Source organism: Botryllus schlosseri, chromosome 7, assembly GCF_051294905.1.
Source record: "Botryllus schlosseri isolate E-star chromosome 7, Bs_hap1, whole genome shotgun sequence".
In the NCBI taxonomy this organism is placed as follows: domain Eukaryota; kingdom Metazoa; phylum Chordata; class Ascidiacea; order Stolidobranchia; family Styelidae; genus Botryllus; species Botryllus schlosseri.
In genome coordinates this window covers 21546451-21555324 of record NC_137242.1, presented here as the reverse complement: position 1 = coordinate 21555324, position 8874 = coordinate 21546451, and the positions used below count along the sequence as shown (strand labels likewise).

The window sequence follows — 8874 nt, the reverse complement described above, 5'->3', positions numbered from 1 at the left end:
CCTGGTGTTAGGTGTTGTTTCGTCTTCAGACGTTGCGATCCATATCGTGCGCGATGCTTCTAGCGGAGATTTGGCACAAGTCTTTATTTCTATGACGGTCGACGATCCCGAAGCTGGTAGTGGTGTAATCGCTATCGTTAGCGTCTCATCGTGACATTGATGTCATCATTGCTGTCGATGTCATCGTGTGTTTTACTGAGAAGGTGTCGCTGGTGTATGGCCGGTCGCCGCGTCTGCTTGCTATACTGTAGTATACGATAGCGATTGAAACCTTGAGTGAAGTCATTTGGAGTCATTTCTTTTGTCTTAATTAATTTTGAGCGTGGTTAAAGTCAGTCGAGGCTCGGGATAAAATACAGATGGTGTTGTATCTAATCATATAAGATTTTTTCTTTTGTTTTGAAAAATTGCAGCTACAGACTTGTAATAAAGCACGTACTGATATTCCAGGTATATGACGACATGTTGAATTGGATGACATTCAATATACTCATATGTCGTGGATTCTACCCTGATTGAAGATTCAGACCAGAGACAGACATACAGATTGACAACAATTTATCGGTGTCATGGCCTATATATGCTAGTTTGAGCCTTGATAATAAATGATATGTAGGCCTACTCCACTACAAATAAGCACATTATACTTTGAATTCTCAACTAACACAATACAGTTGCTCCGCTTGGACCTGAACTGCCAGGATCATCATGTGAATCAGTCGTAACATTCATCACAACAAGGACCCATAGCTATCGACGTGCACCCCACCTATACGCAGATCTAATGATGCCAGCAATCGACCAATCAATGCTCTGCATGTGTGAGGTCACATGGGTCAACAACTCGCTAATCGCTATCTCATCGCAATCATTGTGACTTGAACAGTTTTATAATGAAAACTTGACCCCTTGCGGCACCTCTCAAGGAGGTGAGAGTCGGCCGGTTAGCTCAGTTGCTTGGAGCGTCGTGCTAATGACGCGAATGTCGCGGTTATACTTTCCGATCAACTCTGAGTTCCGCAGGAGCACGAAACTGAATAAATGCTAATTTTCATTAATCAAACGTTGGCAATGACCACTCCACTTTGGCGCACCCAGGGGTTCTAACGGTACTAGTAATTCTGACACAGTTTTTCATAGCAAATCATATGGTCAAATTGTAAATTTCCTCACACAAGGCGCAGCAAGAAAGTCATTATTTCGACTGTCTGCGACATTGTTAATATAACCTTACCATAATTGGCAACACTCAGGGAAAACGGAGAAGGTTATTTCGAATACATGCTGACATGCAATGGTATTGTTTAAAGCAGTGGTTCTCAACCTTTTTCACCTCGCGGACCGGTGAAATTTCAAAAGATATTTGGCGGACCGGTGGACCGTAACAAACTCAAATAAACCCCAAATGTAATGTATCCAGCCGTGTTTCTGCCAGTATGGTACTATAGCAGGGGTGGGCAACATTTTTGCTATTCACGGTTATGGTCGCGCCATGCGCGAAAATTGTTTCGGATTCACGAACGAATTTCGTCATTAATATTCGTAGTTTCACATATTACTATCAAATATTTATCCTTTAGTGATCAGATTCGTCGGTAGAGTCGATGGAGGGCGTGTTTTCGAAAATTTAGAGCAGATGATGCATCTTCGGGTGGGCCAATTGTTAGTATAGTCACTTTGGGCCATGCTGTTATTTCTTGACCTCCCATCAGGATTGTCGGTGAAAGATGACCCAGTCGCAGGTATCTGGTCAGTGCCTTCATCTGGTAAATGGAGTTTGTGGTGTGCCGCAAGTAAGATAGCTCTTGGTGCCTTATTGGAAAAGGACGGTAGGAGATGGCATGCTGGCTAAGAATGGAAGACGATGGGTCACATCTAAATTTGGTGAAATTGAATGCGGTGGTAAGAGGCGTAAACATGGGCGGTGAAGTGGGAGGCGAGAGAGTTCATTGTGTGTACCGATTCGGCTACTGTTTACGCCTGGTTATCTTCTCTGCTTAAGAAGGTCAGGAAGATCCGAGTTTCTGGACTGTCCAAGATGCTGGTGAAGAGAAGACTCATTTGCTCGATGAGACTATGGATGCGTACGGAATAAAATGGTCTGTGGAGTTGGTTCCGTCGCACAAGAACAAAGCCGATGCGTTGACGCGAGTTTAAAAGGAGTGGCTTAAAAAGACTTGCGTTGCGGCGGTCACGCATTCAGTCGATGTGTCCACCGACGCGGTGAAGAGAATTCACAACATGAATCACCGCAGTGTTGATACGACGCTTCATTTCTGCAAGCAGGTGTGTCCCCATATCACAAAAAACGCCGCACAGTCGGTAGTTGAACAATGTGACGGTTGCGAGTCGATCGATCCCCAACCGCGACGTTGGGCTGGTGCCGAATTGAGCGTGACCGAAGACTGGGAGAAATTAGCGACTGAGGTTACGCACCTCGAGAACGGTAAAAAAGTATCTAACAATCATCGATTGCGGTCCCAGCAGATACGCTGTGTGGCAATGCGAAATCATTCCGATCGCATCGTCTGAGACAATTGTGCAATGTTTGGCTCGTTGATTTGGAATTTAGATGTGCATATCGACCGTCGGGAAATGCGATCATTGAGCGACACCGCAGAACGATCAAGACCATGAATGCAAGAGCGGGAGTGAGTATACAAGAGTGTTTTTTGGTATAATTTGTCTCCGCAGAGTATCACGAACTTGGTACCGGCTGAGAAGATATTCTCACGTACATGGCGTTAACCCTTTCCTGGAATCATCAGAAAAGACGACCGTAAGCCGAAACGAGCCCCGTGGTCACGACTTGTCCGTTGAAGACCATGTCTGGGTGAAGCCGTCGAACAGCCGATGCACGACGAAGTGGAACATTTGTAAGATTACTAACACCATACTTTCAGATCATAAAGTGGAGGTTGATGGCATCCCGAGGCACATCGATGATATGAGAAGAGTTAGTCATCCGCCCAGTTCAGTATTCCGTGATTCAACCAGAGTACCGTTGACGTGGATAACAGCCGATCAATCGCCAGAGGATCGTGAAGGTGAGGCTGATAGAGCGCGGCGCAGCGAAGAGGCCACACAAGAAATTGGTGTGCCTCAAGAAGACGTTGCGGAAGAGGTCTAGTCCGGTCTTAGGAGAAGTATGCGTACCCGACGAAGGCTAGCGCGCTTTGGAGACTACGCCACTGACTTCGGACGAGGAGGGCAAGAAGATGACGATGGTGATGATGATGAAGAAGAGTGATATTCATCACGGGTGAATGTGCCCTTGTAGATTTTGTGTACTGACTGTTACCTCGGACGCTAATCATAATAGCGCGTGCGACTGATTGATTGCTTGTTAATTAATTCGAATGGTGTTGTCTGATGGTAGTGAATATTGGCACTCGGAGCTCGTGTGACCCGTGGAGAGAGAGAGGTCGTTTTGTTGTTGTTGTTGCGTTGCAGTTGTGACATTTTCCGTTTTCATCTTTTAAATATACTTCACACAAGACATAAATGGATAAATCCGGATTGGGTGTTATGACCTATAATCTGGAACACGCTTGTGAATCTCGCAATAACACACTTGGTTCGCTACGGAAAGGGTGAATGTGCTTTTGCGCTGGTGAACGACCTCATTTATAGTAATCGGATTGCTTTCTGCTAGGGGAGATTTTTGGCTCAAATATACGTCTGAATGGTCCATGAGACGAAAAAGAAAGGAATATGTTTTAACCGATTGTAGTGAATAAAAGAAGAAAAAAAAAGAATAATTATAGTTTCGCGCGACCCGCGACTGAACCAGGGACCTTCAGATCTTCAGTCTGACACTCTCCCGACTTAGCTATCGCGGCGATTTTGGTGTCCAGTATATGAGACTCGAACCCGCTACATTCCAGAGATGAGCATGGATTAGGATTTGAGAAAACCAGATTTGTGAAATTTTTACGGATTTGGATTGGATAAGGATTTGAGATTTTATCTTCAATGGATTAGGATTAGCATTGGATTTACCGATTTGCGGGGAGATTGATGTTCTGTGGCGAACGGCGACAAAGTTGTACGTCCTACCAAGGTTACTTCATGTACTTTGGCACTCAATTAGCGTTTTACTTATTTTACTGAATTATAGGCGGAGGCTTTTTGAGTGAAATTCCAATTTTTAATCGAATTAGGATTAGGGTTGAAATATACAAAATTTCTTGATTAGGATTAGGATTTAAAGCTTCGGATTTGGATTGGATTAGGACATGGCAATTTCAAATCCGCTCATCTCTGCTACATCCGCATTAACAGCACGACGCTTTAACCAACTGAGCGAACCGGCCAACCTTTCCGCAGTAGCAGATACCAAATACAATCAAGTTCCCATCGTAAACGTTTTCAGTTTACAGCGATCGAGTTCATATAAGGAACTGTCCATGTGGTGGCCTACGCAGCGTAGTAAGAGCTAATTGTCGGCAATTCACACTTAATCCATTGTACCGAAGGACAAACCGATTGTATCAAATAAAACAGCATCAAGTCAGAAGTCTAGTTCCGCTGGGGCTTGAACCCAGGACCTTCTGCGTGTTAAGCAGACGTGATAACCACTACACTACGGAACTACATGGATAAAATACCGTTATTCATCAATCCATACAAATTATGGCGTTTTTTCCGTGCTCACTCCAGAGAATTGTGCACTCTTGTATGTAGGGCAAATTTTTGTTGCCCTAAAAACCTGAGAAAGTCAGTGTTCGGATCAAGTTACTACCTTCGAGTCACGAGTCATTTCACATTATGACTCGAGTCAAATCAAGTCAATCGATTTTCAAAGGTGACTCGAGTCAAGTCAAGTCACTCGATATTTGGAGGTGACTCGAGTCAAGTCGAGTCAAATCAAGTCAAGAGTCAAGTCACAATTCAAGTCAAGTTGCCATTTCGAAGTATGAGGCATGATTACTTCATTGCATTTTGCTAGCTGTCAGAAATACAGGTTGAGTGGTCAATGATTTTGAATCGATGAACGATTATCGAATAAACTATATTCGAATTGAATTTCAATAAAACATGAGGTTTGGTTAAGGTAAGAAATGTACATTATGCTATTAAATTACTTTACTATATACCAGCTTACGACGACGTAAGCTGTCAGCTTCGATCACTTCGTTTGCCGTCAATTTATTTGTGAGAGAACAATGGAGGCCGAGTAAAACGCACGATCATTGAATAATTGGTTGCTCTCATGGGTTACATCAGCTTTTCGCGAACAATCCGAACATATGCAAGATAGAGCGATTTTTATCGACACCGATTACTTGATGACTTGAAATTGACTCGTGAATTTTGCTCCGAGTCACGAGTCAATCCAAATTTCTGATACGCCAAGTCAAGTGAAGTCAAGTCATTTTAGCAAAGTGACTCGAGTCAAGTCAAGTCATATGAAAAAAGTGACTCGAGTCTGACTCGAGTCAAGTCATGACCAGACATGGGGTGATTACTTCGTGAATGTAATCGATTGCGATTACGATTACTTTTGAATGACGCGATTACGATTACGATTATGATTGCATCAAAATCAGGAAGTAGTCGATTACGATTACGATTACATTGGAAAAGTAATCACGATTACTTACGATTACATTTATTTTGCATCTTACAAGTTATATTGTAAGACAATATATGGATTGCGCTGAAAAGGCCTAATGAGATAACAACTTTCTTCAAAAAAGATGAGAAATTTGCTTGTTACGTCATAAAGTGCCCATTTTATATTGGACCATTTATCGCGCCCAACGATTTGCATTCTTGCCAGGTCCACAACTGCCGCACCCCAAATTTCCTAATAGGATGGGGAGCGAGCTCGAAGGGAGCTCAAAAGTATTTCGTAAACCAACACAAATTATAGACTATTTTCGAGAGATTTCATGAACTTGGAAATTGTCTACGAGCATCGCGATTTAAATGTCTCTAGATGGCTTGATTTTGAAATACATAGCTTACGTCTCCTCATCAAGAAAAAAAGCATGCATAATTTATAGTAACATGCATTTAGGTGCCAGTCAATACCGCGTCACGACACACCAAAAAATATATGCAGTTTCGGCCAACACGCGAATCCACGAAGTGTGCTACTAATGCATGACGTTGGCCGAAACTTGGGGTATGTGTCCATTGACAATAGCCGCGCTGGGTGAGCGTGACTAATAGTCCGGTCCTTCCAATCTGAACCCACAATGCAAATGTCACCCGGGCAACCAGAGCAATAAAGACATGCCAATTTGTGCAGTTTGTGTGTGCGTCTCACGCAAGTATTTCTTTTAGTCTGCTATGTTTTGGACACAACAATATCTTTTTATTATGTAACAGACCGTCGGTCACGAATTAACAACATACCCTAAGGTAATTATTAGAAGATACTAGATGTTACGTCCTCCTTTAGGAGGATTTGTGCTCCTTTTTCGGGTTTTTGAAAATGTCCTGCGAGGACGCCTAAATGTCCTTCTTTTTGAGATTTTGTCCTCTTTTTTTATAAATTTTAGTTAAAATTGAACCGAGATAACATTGCACTGCATTCACGCCCAGGCAGGTATTTCGGGAGCCGAGCGAAAGTTGTTCCTTCTTTTTTTAGTCAACCGACTTGAAGTGGAAAAAATTTACCATTTTTTCAGGATTTTCCACAGGTATTCTCAGTTTGAAAATTTTGAAAAAATTGTCCTCTTTTCTCGATTCCAAAATATTGTAACCCTATTATAATTATGAATTACGTGCTGAGAGAGGAGGAAAAATGAAAAGTAACAAAATGCAATTACCAACATTATTGACGAAATTAAATCTTCAACTTGAAAATTAACTTCCCTATGGGGGCCCAAGACCAACGTTTGGAGTGGGGGACGATTTGCTGTTTTTGTCCTGATTTTAGCTACAAGCCACGCTAACATTGTATATGGCGACAGGTCCAAATGTTGAGTAAAGAATTGTGAAATAACGATTGGCGCCCGTTTCAAGCAGAATCATATCAGAATAAGAGAAAGTGAGTATAAAATCCTGCCTTCAACTTAATACAGATAATGTAATGCAAGCGGCCATTACGAGAAACGGCTCTGTTATGTGTTATGATATGTATCAGCAGCTGTTGATTTTTAATGCTTCGTCGTGGCTACAAAATTTCAAACCTTTGTCCGGTGTATGTTCGTACTACATAGGCCTACTGCTCGCCATGCAGTCACGGTAAAACTGCGTTTAACCAAGCATAAACAATCATCAATACAAAAGTTACTATTTTAAACTAGACAGAGTGATGAGAGGGTGCTGCAGGTGAGAGGGTGCTGCGAGGTAGTGGCGTCTGGAATGTATTGATAACCTGATCTACAGCACGGCGAGTGTTCTTACAATCACACTAATGTACATCGAATATTTATTCACATTGTGTGGATATAGCTGGATACTTCTTACGCAATGACGAGCTAAGCTAATAGGCCACTTCTGACGTAAAAATGAGCAATGGCATTTGAAAATCTGACGTTTGTGTTATCACTAACTGGTATAATACCTCGTCCTTGTTCATGAATGTTCAGTTTCTGTCATAGTCGTGTACAAATAAAAAAGTAATCGTTCTTTCGCAAATAAATCGATTAAATATGGGAAGTAGTCGATTACGATTACGATTACTTCTGAATTTTCTCGAATGTAATCGATTGCGATTACGATTACTTGAAAACGCTGTAATCGTCGTAATCGATTACGATTACCAATCGCGATTACCCCATGTCTGGTCATGACTCGAGTCATCCCACTACTGGAGAAAGTTGCATTTATTTTTTTAATTTTAACAAAAGTCGCAGAAGTTGCATTTATACAATTTTTTGAAATCATGAGGGTATGAGATACTCGAAAGGTTTCAGCAGTTTAAAATTTGCATGGTGTCTGCTTGTTCCGTTTCTTCCTTCGCTATTCAATCGATTATGGTTACATTTTTATTTACATAGGGTTCGCACAATTTACCAGTTAGTTCAGGGAGTTTCGTGACTAACGGAATAGTGGGTATGCCGCATACCCGAATTAATTGCTAGGTAAACACGGCAAACCCAGTATACCTGTGTCCGGCGCCTATGGTGGGCCGCATTGTCACTTGAAATCCATTAATTCAGTCTTTATTATAGTTTTATAGCATATTTTGCGCAATACTTGATAAAAGTTGCAGAAAAAAGTTGCATGAAAAATATAGACAAAAGTTGCAAAAAGTTGCAACATAAAACTCCTCCAAACAGATTAAAACACCATACTACATACATTATGAGTATTTACGAAGCTTCCAGAAGCTGTAAAAAAAAGTTGCAAAAAATGAAAAATTCGAGGCTGATTGTGGGGGTTCCAGGGCCGCAAGCGGAATAAAATTAATATTTTCGTAATCAGTGCATAGTCAACTTTCGATTGATACCCGTTTTACCAAATTTAATGCTCGGCAAGCCGGTCAAAAATGACCGTCAAATTGCCTGTACCCAAATGGAAATTGTGACGTGATACAATTTCACTGAGCCGTGAGATTTGCTCATGTCGACACCATATAGGACACTATAATCCAACTAATTTACCATGTTGACATCAGAGTATTCACTTTCAACAGGGACACTCGAAGAGAGACATTTTTGGCAACCGGGCAAGTTATTCGGAGTGTAGTGTGAGGGGTTTGTTAAATGCAAATGTACTCTTAATCTCATGATTTGGCAGTTTCTTTTTCGACTAAACATCCCAGATAAAAGTGTTTGTCCCCGGGTTAATGATTCGAAGGTCAGCTCGCAGTCACTAGAACTACCCTACAAACAATCATCCTCACGATACATGGGGATTAGCATTGTAACTAACATAACGAATATATAATACGCACTACGTATTGTCCCCCCC

The 8874-nt window shown here is 41.7% G+C and overlaps 1 protein-coding gene and 1 non-coding gene across 3 annotated transcripts in view; one reads left to right on the top strand and one right to left on the bottom strand.

Annotated features, from left to right (window-relative positions):
* LOC145442920 (uncharacterized) overlaps nucleotides 1-8874 on the top strand; it is a 263740-nt gene that overhangs the window by 187030 nt on the left and 67836 nt on the right. The gene's annotated exons all lie outside the window — the stretch shown is intronic.
* Nucleotides 4523-4595, bottom strand: Trnav-aac (transfer RNA valine (anticodon AAC)). Its single transcript has one exon. It is a non-coding gene; the product is annotated as a tRNA-Val (tRNA).